Source organism: Molothrus ater, chromosome 2 (genome assembly GCF_012460135.2).
Source record: "Molothrus ater isolate BHLD 08-10-18 breed brown headed cowbird chromosome 2, BPBGC_Mater_1.1, whole genome shotgun sequence".
Classification (NCBI taxonomy): Eukaryota; Metazoa; Chordata; class Aves; order Passeriformes; family Icteridae; genus Molothrus; species Molothrus ater.
The window spans coordinates 60,997,961-61,016,527 of NC_050479.2; the positions used below are offsets into that span (position 1 = coordinate 60,997,961).

General features: G+C 39.2%; 1 protein-coding gene across 7 annotated transcripts in view; it reads right to left on the minus strand.

The window, feature by feature from the left end:
- Positions 1-18,567, minus strand: part of ENOX1 (ecto-NOX disulfide-thiol exchanger 1) — a 356,510-nt gene that overhangs the window by 310,127 nt on the left and 27,816 nt on the right. The window lies entirely within an intron of this gene.

Genomic DNA, 18,567 nt, shown 5'->3' on the forward strand with positions numbered 1-18,567 from the left:
ATGAAACTACAAGATCAAAGAAGTAAGTTTCACAGTGAAATCTGAAAGACAGCATTCCAGTCCTGTGCGAGACACAAAGTGGCTGGCAAAGTTGCATCTCCAACACAAACAAGCTCCAGCTCAGGAGCACTAAGGAGAAGAAACACAGTGGATGGTGCTAACTTACTTTTCAAACACCACAACCAGTGCCACCACTGCAGCAACAGGGAAAGAACTTGCTAGACGTAGAAACAAGAAGACTTTTAACTGATCCTATTCCTGATGAGACATTTTTCTATTTTAGAATTTGAAGATGCTGAGGCTTCCAGAGCAAGTGGGCAGCAATGCAAATGGGACAGGAATGGAGCTCATATCAGAAAAATGAGGAAAGCATCTTTACACCCTGATTTATTACATTAACTGAAAAATACCTTTAAGTCAGGTTGGTTTGAAAAAACCCAAAATCCTGTGGGGATCTTTGAAAAGGAATTCTGTTGGGGTCTGAAAGCTACCTGAAATAAACTAATTAAGAACATAAAGAAAGAACAGTGAATGAGTCCACTGAAGTTCAAAGCACCCACACTATACAATTGGAAAGAAACTGGAGAAGCCAGATATCCAAAGAAACTATTATTTAATTGGAGTAACAGAGACTTGGATAACCCTTGTGGGGGTATAAAGCAGCAGTGCTCTTTCAAAGGGGTTGGTGCTGCATTGTACATTAAGAACACATAGAATTGATGTAGTTTCAGGCCACAGGGAGATTCAGATCTTGGGGAAACTTCCATGTAATGATTGCAAAGTTAGAGATGAAAAAACCAGGAACACTCCCATGGTGGGGATCTGTTGCAAACCACCAAACCAGGGAGACCAGGGAGGAAAGATTTTTCAAAACACTGCCAGAACCATCCAGAGTACAGGGATGGAATAGTATGCATTTTAACTACTCCAACATCTGGGAGTAGTTGAGAAAGAAATACATCAGGACATTTTGTTCTGCAAAAATTCAAAATAAACTGAAGTCAACTTTCGACACAGAAGGTAAAGAGAGCAGTTTAATAAAGGGAGGAGAGGAATAGGATGGTTTTTCTAATGTCATAATAAAGCAAGAGAGTTTATAATCCTGAGGATGCAAAACCACAAAACAGCAAAGCATTTTTCAACAGCAGGCTTAAATTAATTATTAAAGTACCAACATGGGTGCTGTCTAGTTGAAGAAACCCTCAGAAAACAATTGCTGAAATCACAACGGAGCAGCATATTGTCTAGGGCTCCATGGGGTTGTGTTCAGGTCCAATGCCATTCAATATTTATATCTATGGCTTCAGCAGTGGAATATAAGTTATGTTTATGAGATTCTCAGATGATACTGAGCTCTAAGAGACTGCAAGTATCTTTGAAGGCTGGATCAGAAATCAGAATGACATGGGTAAATTGGAGAGATGAAATGAGATCCCGGTCCAGATTGTAAACTAATTATTTTTACAGTTAATGGAGGACAAGTCAATAGAGTTATTGGTGTTCGGGGACCTAAATGAGATTCTTCATCTGACCCTCAGTAAGGCATGTCGAATTGGCCAGGCTCCATTGACTAGATTGGGAATTTAGTGACACCACTAACATATGATGTACATTTAGGCACCTTCATTCAAATGTTTATAACCTGATGCTAGGTACAATCTAGAGTTTAAGGGTGGCACAGGAGTCAATTAGTAGGAACACATGCAAGGTACTTGGGTATCTCAATAATTAACAGTATAATTAATTGCATAAATAATGAACTGTATAAATGCTGGAGGAATTCCTTTTTCAGTTGCATTTCTGTAGGGGAGTATCTCGAGCAAAGAATACCTATATTGTATATTGCATAAATAAACAATACCACTAAAAAGCTACAGCATTAGTGAAGCAATCCTCTCTGAACAGAGCTGTCTTATGTTCAGTTTGGGGCATCACACTCCAAGAAAGATGCTGAACAATTGCAGAGACAGATTTCTAGAAACCATAACCTGTGAGGATGCATGGACAGAATGAGGATTGTTTAATGTACAAAAAAAGACACCAAGAAGGAGATCGGTAAGTTGCGATATACCAAACTGGCTGCTGAAAATAAGAACATCCACAAAAGACAGTGATAAGCAATATGTTCAAACTGCAGCAAGAAAGATTTTTATTTTGTGACAGTAAGAACTGTGCCACACTGGACTAGAATGTTTTTAAGAACAAACCAGAAATCTGACAGATAATAACTGATCCTGCCATGGAATACCAGGATAGCCTAAACGATTTCTGAATTTTTTTTCATGAGTGCTCTCAGGGGTTAACAAAATTCAGAGCTACTCATCCCCAGGTCAGATGCACAATCATGTGTGCCAGTGATGTTCAGCAGTTCCCAGGGCCAGTTCACAGTGGAACAGCTGTCAGATTGATTTTTTTTTTTTCTCCCTGGCACTTCATAAGAGCTGGAACTTGTGGCAGACATGCAATGATCACAACATCTTCACACAGTACATTCTCTCAGTATCCCAACACAGACCTCCAGAACTGTTAGCAGCAGCAAAGGAGCTCCAATGAGCTCCCTTCTGCCTTCTTGCAAAGGCGAAGAAGAAATGGGTACTGCTCAGAACCATATCCTTTTGGCTTTCACATGAGTAACTCTGGAGTGAGACCATAACAACTGAGCAGTGAGATCCTGGACCACACATCCTGCTGGTGCAGTACACTTCCTTCATCAAAGCTACCATGACTGAATAATCCAGCTCCCTTTATCTTACAGCAGACATCATTAGTAATTCACTGGTAACAGCTACCTCCCAGGTATCTTTTATTAGAGAGAAGCAAGGGAAAGACATAAGTATCAAATCTAATTCAAATATTACATTTTACCATGATCTTCATAGTTCAATATCATGCTCTGTTGTAATCAGGTGATGTGTATGAGACAGGTGAGAGGTAAGAAAATCTTTACACAGTTCTGACAATAAGCACACCTTATTGGCCACAAAAGCTGTCAAAAGACAAACGCTGCAGTTTTCATGATTACTAATAAACTTTAAAAAAAAATTGCCCATGAATTTTTTTGTGGTATTCACTAAATGTACTTCAAATTTTTCTCTGTGTGTCCACATTATGCTTGCATGGGCAATAAAATTTTCAGAAAGTAAGCCAGTCCAACAACCAGAGTTGCAATATTTGCCAAATGCCTGCCCTGAAGTAAAACAGTAGAAAAAAACACCTATTTAATAGTAGAGAATGCAAATGTTATCATAAAAATTTTACCTATTCCTGTAGCCACGGGCAATTCTGGAACAGGAAATAACATCTTTAATAATGTTTTCAAAAGATGGCATATTATTGACAGACTACTTCTGAGAAAAACATGCAAACAAATCTCATCTGGTCTTCACGAACCCTCTCAGATACACTTTCAAGAACATTTTTTAAAAAATTAGTTAAATTTTCACACAACAAAGACAGATGACCATGTGCTGGAAGATCTTGACCAAACAAAGCACTGAGGTAACTGAACTTTCTTGACCCCACAGTTTATAAAATGCAGGACCTAATAACTTACTCTCTTTTTTCTGTATGAGCAAGATCTCTAAAGGCTTTTCAGAATTTACATTTCAGTCTGGCAAACAGGGTCTTCTTCATTGACCTTATTTATTTTAAATTATTTACCCACTTCAAACACTCCAGGATATTCCTGCTAAAGTTAAGTGGCTGAAATTTGTACAGCTTCATATAAAGACATCAAACTGCCTCATAAACTCTTTTCCTCCTCAGGAAGGTTCTTTCCAACAGCTATATACGTACCTATACATATCTCTCTATCTATATATAGTTGAGACTTTATTTTTGGTTTTCTTAGAATTAATTCAGCTCATTAACTTCTGAACACCTCATACAAGCTCCTGCAAGGCGCATTAAGTCCTTGCTTAGCAGTTTGATGAATCTCATGTACTAAGGACACAGCAGGAGATCACTGTGTCCAGATGAATTTCACTACCTTATCATAATGGTCCTCAGCTGTAAAAACGTGAGGAAGCACTTCAATCTCAAGCAGGTATGCAGTGTAGTTTCCTTTTCTATCCCCAGTCCCATGCTTCTAGACACAAGATGCTGGATGATCTCAGATAAAGGTCCAGACAAAAGCATATCTTTGCAAACAGGCTTGCAACCCACTGGAGAAAGCTTTAAGCTAGGATCATGAGGGAATGGTATCTAAATGCAGAAGGAAGCAGTGCAGATAAAGGGGAAGTACATGTTGGAGAAGGCCATGAACCAGAGAGTATTCAGGCTTCCCAAACAGTGGTAGGTACACCACCACACAGAGCTTGAGAAATGAACAAGTAGAACTGGAAGTTTGTGTATGATAGCAGAGCTGTGGCAAAATCAGAATCACAGATCTGAGGTGGCACACATGACCAGAACATGGTCATGGATGCAGGCTTTTTGGAAAGGAAAGGCAGCAACAAAAAAAACAAGGGGCTGTGTTTTCTACAAAGAAATGCTCCTTGTCTGCACAATGGTCCAGTGTATGGAACCAGCTCACCAACATGCACCAATGAAAGCCTGGCCTCATCTGAAGTGGTGTTAGTAGCAGGAAATACGAGTAAAAACACCCAGAGGTCCCCTACAGCTAACAATTCCATAAAGCTATGGGGAGACTCAATCTGTTGATTTTGCCAGCAAAATACATGGATTTTAAGCTTTCTACAGCTTTTCTGGTTTTTTGTTTTGTTTTGTATTTTGGGGGGGTTCCATCTTTATTTCCTTACTTTTATATACTGTCTAACCTCTGAAAGTAGGACTGCACTATTCTGGCTGTACTGCACTTTAGTTCACCCAACGGGGCAGAGAGAAGGCAAACCAGGACACTAAGGCACCTGGAGATCCCTCCTTGTCCAATCCCAAGGTTAGTCAGACAGCGGGAAAGGTGTGGGAGAAAGCCAGAAATGCCAGCTTTAGCCCAGTGATGGTCTCTTCCAGATGGTAAGCTTCCAGCTTTTCTTTCATACCATATTCAAAGGGCCCTATCATACTGTCCCGCAATATTGACAAGGGTCTGGCCCTTCTTGGCAGTCACTAATAACTCAAAATCCCTGACAGAAAAAAATGAGACACATACCAAATACAAATGAAGTAAATGTCTATGTATGGAGTCAGAGACTCTAAATATTCAATTTTTTAAATTAAAAATTATACTACGTTCACCAGTATACTATTAGATCAGAACTTATAAAAACAAACAAAAGAATAGCTGCATAAAGAAGGCAGTATCTTAAGTTCTTTAATAAAGTAACAGAGTTTCTTCCTATTTACTAACTCAAAAAAAGTCACTTATCTTCCAGAAATTACTGAGATCTGGCATCGAGTCTGTTTTGTGTTTGGGGTTCTTTTTCAGAAGTATTATAGTTTGATTCTCTTCATTGGCAAACATTCTTTTAAAAGTATTTTGAAACATCGCTTAGGATTCTGTCAATTTTCTTTGCTGCCATCTTACCAACTAGAGTACTGAAGAGAATTAACTTCCTTAGTCTGGCCATAATCTAGTCTGGGACTACAAGAACTGGCCAATCTTCTGCCTTGTTTTCAGATATCACTTGGGACCTTCTACACACACACACACAAAAAGGTCTCCTAAAGTCTCACACAATGAAAGAAATTCTCTGAGCAATTGAAACCATAATTAGGTGGGTTTTTAACATAAATTCTGCTCCAAACACTATTTTTAATCAGCATTGTCACTTTCTCTGAACAATTCACTTCAACGACTTTGTGCCAGTTTTTATGAACTGACAATCTAGATTCCAAAAATTAGTGAAATCTAAAAAAATAAAGTGAATTTTAAAATACTCCTTGTTTTCCTGGATAGAGATGAAATCCCAGGGGAGGTTGTGCTCTCTTTCCTGTTCTTTGAAGTTTGCATCACAGGAATAACTGTTCAGAAGAGGAAAGAACTATGCTTATCACCTATATATATACTTACTTAGCTACCAATATTATTTATGTAGAAATTCTCATCTGTGGTGGTTTGGTTTCTTTTTTTGTTTCTCATTGGTTCTTGTCATCTTATTGCAGGGGTTCCATACTGTTGTCTCCTCATCACAAAAACTCCATACCTTCTTGGTGTTTCTCATGGGCAGCTCCTCAGAGCACTGACTCTTCCTTCTTCACAAAGCAGCCAACTGACTCCAGCTCCCCTCTCAACCAGCCAACCACTCTTTTATAGCCCTCTTCTTCTCATTGGCCACAGCTGTGGCCTGTTAAAGTCAGGCCTGTTCCTAATCTTTGGTAATTGGCCCAGCTGCAACTCCTTAGGGGTAAGATTACTTTCTGCACTATCTTTATTTTCTTATATTCTATCCCCCCACAATTGGTTGTCTTCAAAAAGAGCATATTCTCATCTCAAGTATGGCACCCCAACAAGTGTGTAATCTTCTGATAGTTATCATTGTTCCCTAAAGCACATAACTTCAAATCAGTTTTCATCCATCTTTTAAATGTTTCCCCAGATCTAAATGTTTCTGGCAATAAAATCAGCCATCTTCAAAATTATCTTAAAATATATTACATCCTACAGTTTTGAGTTGTAAATACATGATAAAATACACATGAAACTTCCATAGATATTTTATCCTAAAAGTCCTTCTTTATCAAAGGAATACCAAATTTCAGGTGCCAGCTTTTTATGGGGTACTCAAAGCAGCTCTGTCCTTAATTTCCTTTCATCCGTGCCTTATCTCTGCACAACATCAGCAAACAAAAAATCCCAGCAGACGAGCAATAAATCTACCATTTCTGCTCTTGGCTTGCCTTCCTTACTACTGTTCCCATTAAACCCTCTTCCCCCAACACTAAAATCCCCCTTGTAATCCTTCTCCCTCTCCCCTCCCCATGAGAAGTCTTGCCTAAGACCAGAACAAGTAAAATAAAGCAGGCAATATCCTCCCCTGTCTCAGCTCTCCATATCCTCTAATCACTTTGGACAACATCACTGTCTTATTTGTTTTGCAAACCACAATATGGATGACATTTTCAACTCAGATAGTCTCTCAAATCCCAATTATGTGTCAGTTCACTCAATTTGCTCTACATAACCTCTCTATTATATAGCTTTTCCTATCTATTCACACCGCTCATGTTCCTGCCCAAAAATCTTATCAGATCCATCATACAGGCATCTTCTCTATATCTGAGACACAAAATCTTGCCTGTTGCAAAGGTTGTTTTCCTTTGTCATTCACTTTACCCACATCACTCCTCTTTGCCTTTGTGCATCCAACATAACTTGTTCTCACATCTAAAGATTCTTTACTGTAATCTCACACTTGATACATTTTCCCACTTTTTATGGTGATAGTTTCCACTGTACTAGCTAAACATTTCCAAGCAGAATCCACTAAAATATGCTTTGTTGAGATGCCTTCAAATTATTTTATTTTAAAATGTCCCAAAACCACCACCTACCATGCTGGTCAATACAGTGTCACCATTTCCTTGTACTTCTCCAACCTATCCATAGCCTTCTGTTCCCTCTTACCTCACTGCCCGTTGGCTGCTTTCCTAAATGGCTTACATACATCTCTGTCTTGTGCCTTCACAAATGGAGTGCCCTCCTTTGTGGCTCAGGTTCCTAAATACTAAGACCTGTAAATGCTATTGGTAGTATATGAGAGTTCATACACGAAAATGGGGAAATGAGGGTTACTGTGTTTGAGACACCAAGAAGAAATCAGGTGTCAAAAGGCAAGGCTGGTTTTGTTGATGCTCTTCTCAAAATCAAGCAAATAGTTGTCTTGAAAAGAAACACAAGCCTACAATCAGGCCAGAGCAAGGAATGTACATAACAGCTGTACTTTAGATGCAAACAATTTTATAAAATACATATACTGTACACATATACCCGCATATATACATGTATTTTTGTGGCAAAATACACATATCTAATCTCAGAAAAACAACACCTAATAGATACAAAGTATACTCTTGCTTTATATTTCAGCATATATCTCTTAAAGATGGCAACTCATCTTCCAGTACCAGAAAGTGCAAAATCATCTCTACTTTTAGTACCATTTCAGATAAGCCCAGCTCCAGCTCAATAACAAACCAGCACTGATTCACCAGTTATGAACTAGCAGAAACTGTAGGGAGGCAAAAGAAATTTATTCCACAATTTCATACACGACTAATTTTAAAACATTCTTGGCTGGACTACATCCCATTAATTGCCAACTTGGCGGGTCTTTCTTAAGGCAAGTAATTTAATGACTGGTCAAGGACCTTGCAAGAGTTACCAGACCTGATTTTTGCCTGCTTGCAAATGACGAGCCAACAATACGATCTTTAACTTCACCTTCCTACCTCAGTTTTAACAATCCTGTCTTACACCTGTGTATATATATAGGTCTTCTTCCCTCACTGTCAAGCTGCACTGAACATGTAACAGTCTGAGCCCAGGTCACTAAGAGAGAATGACAGAAGCTACCAACATAAATTACTATTACCTCCTTAAGGGCATGCATGCATAGTAAAAGACAGCATATACTTAATTGGCTGCGTAAAACAGCTTAACTCTTTGCTTCATGAAGTAAATTCTCCCTCTGTGAGGTGTTACAAGGAAGCCTTCCCATCTTTCCTTGTTCGTTCCTTATAAACCACTATCCTACATATAAAAGAAGGAGGAAGAGGAAACCTTATAAGGAAATGCAAACAATCTGGAATAATGTTAATAAAAGACTGAGAATAGGAAAAAAAATCCTGGCAGGTTTGTGTCCTCCCTGGAGAACATGCAGCAAAGACCACAAGCATTTCAAATACTAGGCTAAATCCTGCAATTAAAAGCCTTCAATGTTGTAGAGGTTACAGGTCACCTTCTGCTGTGGTGTGCACTGCATGACCACACCCAACACACATATGCCCAAGTAAACCACTATGAAATATTTAAATACTGCTCCAAAAATACATAACCACCACGTGTAAGTACCCCTGGTCAGACCCTGGCATCCTCAAACATGCAGGTAGTTGTTTCACTTCCCCGTGCTTTATGGGAATCCCTAGAGAATGCCAGAAGGCAAGCGGCATTCAGGCACAAAGTGTTTCTTTTTGTTAAATCACTGCCATGTGTTAAGCATTGCTTTTTTGGTATAAAGTACATCAGACACATTTATAAACAGAAAACAGAGAACAACTACATGTATTCTCAAAATTGTCTGATTATATCAAAGTAGCAATGTATAGGCATGGGAAGAATAACAACATTCCTTTTATTTTGAATTAAATTACATTGCCAATCTTCAAAACTCATTTAGCAAAGTACTCTGCTTCACCAGGTATATATCTAGATATGAAGTAGTTAAACATAATGGAAAGCATGACATTTAAGATTATTGTCTGGTAAAAATATGACCTTTATGGAACACTTACACAACAGAAGGTAGAATTACTGAAAAAAAATATTTTTAACCATACAATGGCAAGATAATTAATAACACACATTATCAGAACTTACAAAAGAGAAGCAAATAGCTAAATTTACTATCACACACTATTTTCTTCAAAGAAGAATCAAAACTGGAGACAAGCTGCATTTAACAAGAAACATTTCTGCTGTTGAAAGTGACACAGAAATAAAGCTTGTCAAGAAGAATTTTTGTTAAAAAAACCTCACAAAGTCAGAGAAAGATCTACATTCAAGTATAATAGTTCAACACAAATCCACAACAGCATGAAATTAGGCAACTGAAAGGTAATGACAAATGCTACATCTGACACTCTGTCCTCATCTAACCCTATTATGCCTGAGGACTATAGCATGCGTAATACATAAGATCACACATTTTCTTGGACACTAATGTAATCATCAACAACAAAATGAGTTTAATGGTTTATTTTAAGACCCAATTTTCAACTCAAACTCCTGCTTTCCATTTCCAAGTTTAGTCAAAGCTGCAGTGTTGGTTATAACCACTTTTTCTGGCTATGTGTTTCAGAGAACAGAACAAAAGAATAAAAAGAGAAAAAACACACTGTACACAAGAAAAAAGAAAAATTTAAGTGTTCTGTTGGAATCAAATGCATTTTTAGGGACTTCTAACTAATACTGAGTATATCGACAATATATAGATACACAGAATAGAAAACAACATCCAAGGATGGATGTATTTTGGAATAAATTTCAGAAAGACATGAAAATCTACTTAGTAGACATCTGGGACCCAACAATTTCATTTTGAAATCTGCACCACTTCTTATTCTCCACTTAAAGCACGGAATTTTGCAGAGTATCATTTGGTATACAAAGGGACTGAAAGCCTACCAATAAGGAGCGAGGAAATCACCATCCCAAGCAGGAAGAAATGTTTGTGGCAGAGACTGGGACTGCCTCTTCCTATTCTTTTGCCCATACTCTTGACACCTGGACTACAGAAGCATCAGGGTGCTCTATTCAAGATCGTCGATAAATCCACATCTGAAGCCTCATGAAAATAATGAGCTGCTGTCTTAAAAACCTTCTAGAGTGCAACTTCATGTGAAATTCATTCAGGCCAAAAGATGGCTTAAAGTCTCTAACAGGAACTTATCAAATGTACTGGAGATAGTCTGCAACCCAAAGTACATCAATCATACACCTACATGTTTGCTGGACTGAGCCCCAAACATACCAAGTCCATAAATGAAAGAAGAAACATGATGTTATTAATCTTTTGAATCCTCACAAAAGCAGGTTTGAGCTTTGGTCTTCCCAGAGACAACAATAATTTTTTTAAAAAATCCCTATCTTGTTTTTACATAGATGCATTTACTCCTGACACTTTACTACAAAGACTCTAGCAAGGATATCTTTTGTAAGGAAATACACACACAAGCCCTGGGAATGTCTGGTTCAGGAGGCCAGAAGCAAGAAACTGGGGCTGGTCCTGAGTTTGTCTGCAAGTGAGGGCTGCTGGGCTTGCTCTTCGCTCATCTTCTTTCCCTCCTTCTCATACTCTAGCTATGGTAGAAGTATTTCTAAGTCACTGGATCCACACATAAGGCTTTCAGCAACTTCCCAATGCACTCACAATTATGAACCATATAGGTCTATCTAGGTAATTTCCCAGATTCCTCCCTAACATTTCATTGGCAGCTTTTGCTTTCTCTTTGTGGATCACAGCAGTATTTTCAAACCTACACTAACTAATGGAAGAAATACTGCACTCACCTCCACTGGCAGACAGTAACACATTACATTTGCTAAAAGCTGTGGAGAAACAAGATTTTTTATCTCATCTAGACAATGGAGCACATGAAGAGGGTAAGATGAACTCTACCTGGCACAGCCTTTTTCAGGAAGCTGCTGCTTCCAGGTTGAGAAAACCTGAGATGACCATTGTGAAACAAGAGTTTGCATTACACTTTTCCTCTGGCAGCTGTGTATTGAGGCCAAAATTCATCTGGAATGCTGAGAGGTAAAAAATGGAGATGAGTGACACACCACAGAACAACTGCATCCAGGTATCCGTGAGGCTCTAATCTCAAAACTGGGGTGGGAGGGAGGAGATTGTCTTTCAGCAGAGGGAAATGTGTTCCTTTAAAAGCTTTCTATTCTCCTCTCCAGCAGTCATGCCTGGCCAGTAGCTATGCAACTTGGTACTGAAACTTCTCCCAAATGGATGACTTGCAGTAAAGAAAATGTCACAAAATCGCCCAAAAATTGTAAAATTCTTACAGAATTGCTGGGGAGAAGATAGGAAGAGGTTTCTGGGTTTCTGAGTTTCTGATTCTCCTGGGATCACTGACATGCCATGAGAAGGTTCTTGTGACCCTTACTGTGAATCACTGCTCTAAACAAAAGAAGTTTCTCACCATCATGAATCATGAATCATTCCATGTGTTGGAAGGGACCTCAAATACCATCTAGTTCCATCTCCCTGCCATGGGCTGGGACACTTTCCACTAGACAAGTCCTCAAAACCCTCTCCAACCTGGCCTTGAATACTTCTGCATATAAGAAAGGGATTCACAGCTTCTCTGGGCAAAATCACACCAGGTTCTGCTACTTACACAACTCTTATGCTTTCATCATGACACCTGTATTTACAACCCTTCACTTTCAGAATACTTAAATTATGCTTCCAAATTTTAGTGGAACCATTGGCCAGGCATTTGGATAGAAGAAAAAAGCTTTGGATTCTGCTTGATATTCACATCTATCCCCAGGCAGCCATAAAATGAGATATGAGAGTGTCTGCAAAGCTGAGAAGAAAATAGTGCAGCATTGTAAAATTAGCAGCTGCTGACCCATAACTAATTTGGAATGGCAGTATTTTTCAACCTCATTAATGAAGTAGGATCTAGAAATACAAAATACTGACCAAAAAAAAGGTTAAATACAGCAAAAGCAGCTTCCTAAGCAAATTATTTAGGCCCTGTTATGGATGGCCTATCTGGAAACTTTGCAACAGACTGAAAAAACAGAAATGAAAACTTGTGTTATGAAGCCTGGTAGATTTTCATTACTTTCTGAGTACATCCCTTCAGCAGTAACTTACTAAAAGAGCATTTTATTATAAGTTGATGGGTCATTTTGTGAAACTGTGGCACTTTAGTCAAAATAACTCACTAAGGAAACAGCATGAGTAATAGTGCCATTTACCACACAAATAAATATGTGCAGATTTTTCCAGTAGTAACCAACCACATCACAGAGTAGCCTAAAGTTTTGTCCACATCTATATGGTATTTTCAGACATTGTTCATGATTATGCTGTTTGATAACAAGTATCTGTAACTGTGGGGTTTTTGCTTGCTCCCTTCCTTAGGATGGTGAACAGTACTGTCAAGAACCAACATTATTACCTATTACAAGTTTACATCTTTGACAATCATTACTAGCTCTGAGCAGCAAGTGTTGAAAATATTGCACATCTGCTGAAACCCCTGAACAGCCATTTGCTTCTTGTGGAAGTTGTTTTGTAGAGACTGCAGGACGTGGCTGTACAAGTGCTGGATTGCGCTCTCATACTCAGCACTAGCACTGTCTTTCTATTTTTCTGCACAACTCCACAAGGTCCTTCTGTACACAGGTGCCTGTTTGGTACTGTTCCTTATATTTTCTGTCTCTGCAAGGACAGCTCCTCTGTCTTTTTGTCTCTTCATGGAAAGATTACTTTCCTTGCTGTAGTGGGACTACATGGTTTGGAGCTGACGCTCCTCATAGCTGACCTCACAGTGCTGTGCTTTGCACTTGTGACTAGGAGGGTACTGGTAACACACCCACACACTGTCTGATGCTGAGAATCACCCACACAGCACCAAGGCTGTGTCTCCAACACCCCCAGGGGCCAGGAGGCTGGGAGTAGGCAAGAGGCTGGGAGGGGATTCAGCCAGGACAGCTCACGCCAGCTGACCAAAGGGACATCCCATACTGTACAGTGTAATGCTCAACAATAAAGTTAAGTGAAAAACAAAGGAAAAACACATTCATTATCAAGGCATTAGTCTTCTGAAGCAGCTGCTATGTCTAGTGGGATTTCTGCTTCTCCCTGAGTGGGCGGACATCCCCTGCAGATGGAAGTAGAGACCAAATCCTTTTGCTCTACTTCCATAGGCAGCCTTCTCTTTTCCTCATTCAACTGTCTTGAACTCAACCTATACTTCATCTCATTTTCTTCCCCTGTTCTGCTGAAGAGGGGGAATGAGAAAACACCTGGGTGGTCATCTGGGTGCCAAAATTTTCCTTTCCTCTGTCTTTACATTGGAGTGTACAGGCCAGGAAAGCTCCTCCTATAATACCACCCAGAGATCACCAAACACCTAATCACTGGAGCTTCTCCACTTGTCATTGGGATATGTCACACATTTTACACTTGGTAAGATTCTGTCCCTTGTGTGCTCTTTGTGGAAGCATGGATAAAGCCCTGTTTTTCAAAGCGGTGCTGAAGACTCTTTGCTTTGTTCTCCATGCTGCATAGACTAGGAGATCATCCCAAGACATGGCCTAACTTAGCTTTTCTTTCCACCCCATTTTAACCCTGTTAGTGATAGGCAGACAGGCTGGTATCTTGCGTGTTTTTATGGCAGTCCTCAGGTAGTATATGCCACCAAGAAATGAGGAACTTGTTCAAACAATTTACCAAACACACCAGATATGTGTTATCTACTCATTTATTTTGTCAGAGACTGTGGAAGTTTCAATGGCTGAATACAGGTTGCTTGGAGAAAGCTTCTGCATCTTGCCGTGACATTCATGCTAGATTTATGCCAGGAATTTAACTACTGCTTATGAATAACAGGCCTTACTATCTCCGTGTATTTTTTTTCACAACCCTCTGATTCTGGAAAATTTCCCCCACAAAATATTGTTAGATGATCAAATTTGTTCTGCTTTACCCCATACTTGAGGATTCTTGATAAAGTAATGTTTGATTAACATAATCATGCTCCTTTTAAAGAAAAAAACAGGCAACTGTGGTATCACCAGTCTGACCTTGTGAAATAGGACAGACAGGTATCTCAGCAGGAAGAGGGTCGGGATGCAAAATTAAAAGAGGAAGTTGCAATGGTTCTCCCCTGCAGAGGATCTGCAATTTGAAAAGAAACATTTGCCACTATGCTGAAATTCCCTGACACAAATGTATCACTCAGAGAACACAGAGAAGCAGAAGGGCTGCACAAAACAAACAACACAATCTTATTCTTCCTTCACAAGACGTCATCTGCCACTGGGTATTTAAAAGAAAATTTTGCAGTGTCTCCATTAAGTCTTACTACATTATCATGTATAAGGACTTTACTTGCATAAGTACCCTTCACTTCTGCTCTGTTGTGTTCTCGATGGGTATCAGGGTCAAACCTCCTCAAAGTGGAGCCAGAGCCAGAGGAAAACTTGATTTTTCCATGGAACTAAGACCTCCTCCTTTGATGGTGCTTAGGGACCACTGCATTTTTAGTGCTGTTACACTAAAGATGTAGTGTTAGGAAGATGGTGTTCCTTAGTGTTAGGAACATACTAATCTTTATTAGTACCACTTTGGAGGAAGATTTAAGTTCTTGCCAGCTTCCTAAAGAAAGCAAATTACTGGGGAGCACAAAGCCTCTGCTCTTCTCAAGGTGGCTAATGTGATTGTACAACTATGCAGTTCCAAGTGCACCATTTCGATCTCTCTGGTGAAAGGCACTCCTAAAGAAGTACATCTTCCCCTGCATGAATATGAAATTCCTGAGAGGAAGGACTGTAGAAAAGAAAAAAATTGTTGGTAAACTTTTTCAATTATGAGAAAAGTTTATCCAAAAGAAGAGAAACGCCTGCGTTCCCATCACAGTATGTAGGCAGTGTTGTTTTGCAGAAAGTACCTAGGGTTTTTTGTATATCCTGAGCAAAGCACAGCAATTTGCTTTTTTTGTTGTTTCTTTTGCTTCCTTCTTCAGCCTGGCCTTCCCCTCTCCCCCCATCTCCCACAGGGGTATTTTTATTCCTGCAGCTCTATTCAGATGTCACCTTTATTTCCAAAGTCCTTATTTTGTTTCTTCTTCTTTCTTGTTGAACAATCCAATTTGTCTTTATTTTTTAATGTTTTGCTTCCAGAAACTCCTAGAGATTCTACTAAAAGGCACTCCAACCTCCAACCTATTTGTAAAAAGGAAAGAACATCACTAGCAAGTCTCTGTTGAAATTAATAAAGTTTCCCTAGGGGCAAAAGGAGATGGGGATGGGGGATCACCTTTTTGGAAGAAAATTCTCAGTAATTACTAACAGAGTTTAACAGGCAATATTATAATTTAATAGTTACACCAGATAGCTATTAAAATATATTATCATATATTAAAACATCTTATTAGGTAGTGTGATTTACTAACCAAAAAAAAAGCAGACCACTATGGATGAACCATGAAGTTCAAGCAGCAAGATTTTGTTGCTCTGCTGCTGCTGTCAGCTGTGGATAAAAGGGGCATTAGCTGAAAAATGGACCCCACACAGCATCTTTCAAACTGTCACCTTCATGCTACCAGAAGACCTTGCTTCCCTCTAATGTTTTTCCTATTAGTCTGTTAAAAAAAATAAAAAAATACACCCCTACTATTAGCAAGCCACACTCTGGAAAGAATGAATTTCAGAGGCAAGTGAAGGTTTGTGCACTTACTGCTCAGAAATTCCTATTCCTCTAACTTTGAAAACAGACTCATCAAGTTTAGCAGAATTTCTACTGTGATTAAAATATCTGTACATGTGCTTATAGATCTAAACTCTGTAGTGCTTTCAAGATAATCAAAATTGATGCACAGCACATCTTTTCTGCATTTATGTAACATTCTGACTTCCCAGGAAAACTGCTAAATGAAATGACAAAGCCCAAACTCCAACAGGAACAAATTCACCACTAAAAAGTTATAAAAATGATAAGAATAAAACAGTTCAATTGAGGGTATATGAAGTAGAGAACACATAAAAATAATCGAGGAAAGAACTGCCCTGGAAACAAAGCTATTTCAGTTACAGTATATTTTGATTCCTTTACAATGAACATACATTGTAAATTTTAAAAAATATCTTGTACAATGACAGCTAAAGAAAGTTGTATCAAAGTGTTTTTACCAAGTGACCAAACTCATGTTTATTACACAACACAGCTTTTGTTACAAGGAAAGCTTCTTTAAAATTACAATATTCTAATTGCAGTCAGCTAGAAACAACACAAACCTATATCAGTATACCCTGTAGACAAACATGAAAGACTACTTCAAGGTCCAGTTCATATTTATTTTCCAGTATTCATAAATGTTCATTCTGGGTTGAATCCAAGATGGCAAGAGCTGTCAACTGGCATGTTTTAACTAAGTCTGTGGTACTTTAAATTGGATCCCATGCCTCCTGGTGCAAGTTCAAATTCACACCTTTACGCCTGGACATCTCACTTAGTGTAAAAAGTGTAAAAAGTGTAAAAAGTGTAAAAAGTGTAAAAAGTGTAAAAAGTGTAAAAAGTGTAAAAAGTGGCTGGTGACAGTTTTTCCTCCATTATTACCTGGCAGAATTTCATCTGCTCCACCCAAATGCAGACCTGACCACAGCAATCCATCCCTCTGTCACTTTCATAATGTCTCCTACTTATGGCTAACAATGGAAGCTACAGCTTGTAAATCATGCAGCCATATGTCCTCAAATTTGAGCTAGTGGAGATGGAGTGAGTAAAAATATATGTATTATATAATTTATATATATATATATATTTAAACCACCTTTGTGTTTCATACTGAAAAATTCTCCTGTAACTAGTAGAGAATTTGGATCTGCCTGTCCTATAAGAAACTGTCTCCACACATCACTAAACCCAGGGCTTACCACACTGATACAACAGCTTAAAATACCCAACCTCAAGCTGTTGAGCTGGGGCACTGCTACTGAAGACAAGACAGAAAATCTTGCAAAATTTCCCTCTTTAAGAAGCAACATGAGGTATTTATTTGCCACAACAGAAGCCACAATCTCCTAAGTGGAAAGTTCACTTTTTTCTTCAACTGATCTCTCAGTGAGGAAGCATGGTTGGTGAGTGATGGCTTCTTCACAGGGAGCAGGGATCATGGCCCTGAAGGAGAGCTCGTGCACACTCCATCTAGGCTAATGTGCCAAAGACATATGTACCAACAGTCTTCATCTCCCATAGGTGCACATAAGGATCTATGTGAACTCCAGCCATAAATCTCAAGTAAAGCCAACTTTTCTACATAAAGCTCCTTGAATCCAAGCCAAGACAGAAAAGAAATCCAGAGCTTTTAACCACAGACATCAATGTATTCATGCCAGCTAGCCCAAATCAGTAACTGGCAGTCAATGGCCTGCAACAGCTGACATTTCTTCCTCTCTCTCAAGTGGTTTGCAAAGATATATTCATGGGTAAGCTGCTGCAACGAGCCAGAATGTACCAAACCGAAATATGTATGATAGGAAGAGCCAGCTTCACAAGAAACACTTGTAATGACAAAGAAGAAAGATGGAAATGTGCTTTTGTGACCAGTCATGGTGATTTAAAACCATGATGGAAATTAAACTCCAGATAAGCCTTTCCCCTCTCTCAGCCCCACTCTGGAGAGAGAGGGACAAAGACAAAGACTATGGGTTGAGATAACAAGTTACTGAAAGCAAACAGCAATGGAAGCAAACAGCAATGGAGTAAGAAACATAATGACAGTAGCAATATTAATAATCAAAGTTTACAAAAAAGAAGGTGCTTTACAGAGAAAAGGTGTGCACCACACCTTAGCTCAGCTCTGTGTGACCACTGGGACAAACACAAGATGGCACATGCTCTCCACAGCTAGCATTCCCCTCTCCAAGCTTGAGCCAATGAGAAACAATGAGGGACAAACTCCCAAAAAGACAGATTGCCCACACTTCACCATGTGTTCTGCTTTTAGACTGCTCCATTCCTCTGGCTTCACTATACACAGTGTTGTCCTCTTCCAGACTGCTCTGCTGGTTTGACTCCACGTAGTGCCACCCACCCTGGACCACTCCACTCAGCTGCACTGGACTTGGCTGGGGCTTGGCTTGGGCTCAGCTCCTTTAGACTTGGTTTGCTGCTGCTTTGTCCCCCCACCTGCGTC